The sequence below is a fragment of the Manacus vitellinus genome, unplaced genomic scaffold (assembly GCF_001715985.3).
Source record: "Manacus vitellinus isolate BGI_N305 unplaced genomic scaffold, ASM171598v3 scaffold_75_pilon, whole genome shotgun sequence".
NCBI classification, from domain to species: Eukaryota; Metazoa; Chordata; class Aves; order Passeriformes; family Pipridae; genus Manacus; species Manacus vitellinus.
Window position 1 is genome coordinate 344,396 of NW_021940789.1, and position 1,297 is coordinate 345,692.

Sequence of the window (1,297 nt, forward strand, 5' to 3'; positions counted from 1 at the left end):
CGGGGTGTGTTAAAGCCCCTCTTGCTGTTCCAGGGGGGATTTCCCATCCCCTCCAGGCCATTCCACAGCAGCTCCTGTGTGAAGCAGGGAAGGGCAGACCTGGAGTGCCCAGTGTGGCTTTTCTCCAGGAGACCCCAAAGTCTGAGGTTTCAAGGGAAACACGACCCAGTTTTCCCCGGGGTCACCACAAACAGGGTTTGCCTTTCCTTTTCCAGGCCAGGCAGGACCATCCCTGCTCAGCCAAGGGACAGGTGCTCATGGATACGATGCCACAGGAAGGGGATGGTGGGGACTGGGTTATTCCCTGGTTTAAGGAATGCCTCTGGCAGCTGCTCCTGCTGCTGAAATCTCTGGATGTCCATAAAGGATCCTCTCCCTCCATAAAGCACAACCCGTGTCTGGAGTGTTCAGAGCTGTGGGTTTGAGCTGCAGGATTCATTCACTTCTCCTGGGGGAGGAATTGTTGCCTCTTCCTGATCTTGATCAGGGGTTGTTCTGCTGGAAATACCCCCTGCCCAGAGCTGGGGGGGCCCCATTCTCATGGGGGCCTCCCTGGGGCAAACACTTGGACCCAAAGAGAGGATCCCAAATCAGTGGGACTTGCTGGGCTTAACCCAGAACTGCTGCTCAGGCAGAGAGTGAGGAGAAATCTGTTTTCTCACCTCGAATCCTGGACTAAACCCCCCCTTTTTCTGGGTATTTTTTTACCAGTGCCAGAGTTTAGGAGCAGGGAGGGGAATCTCTGCTCCTTTCTGCAGGATGGTTCCCAGAAAATATCGTTATACATTTGTTTATTGAATTAAAACACAATGCAATGCTCTCCTAGGCAATTCCTGCGTGAGGGCAGGCACAAATAATGGAAACCCATCTTGTGCAGTTATTTGTCTGAGGAGAAATGCCTAATGCATTGTGATATCCCACTTGAACTGGAGTCCAGGATCCTGCATGCAGTGCATTAGGCTGTAACTCAATTATCCCAGAAACTGGAGTCCTAATGAAGATCTGGAGCTGCAGGAATCAGTGGGAAAAAATCATCTTTGTTCCCTGAGCTCTCAGTCTGAGCAGGGTCCGTCCTGCTTTTGTGGGGGCAGAGGGAAGGAGCTGTTGTCACACACGGAGGGGGTGGTTTTAAACTCGAGGAGGTTGATTTAGGTGATAGAAGGAAGAGATTTTTTACACTGAGGGTGGGGAGGCCCTGGCACAGGTTACCCAGAGAAGCTGTGGCTGCCCCTGGATCCCTGGAAGTGTCCAAGGCCAGGGTGGAACAACCTGGGCTGGTGGAAGGTGTCCCTGCCCA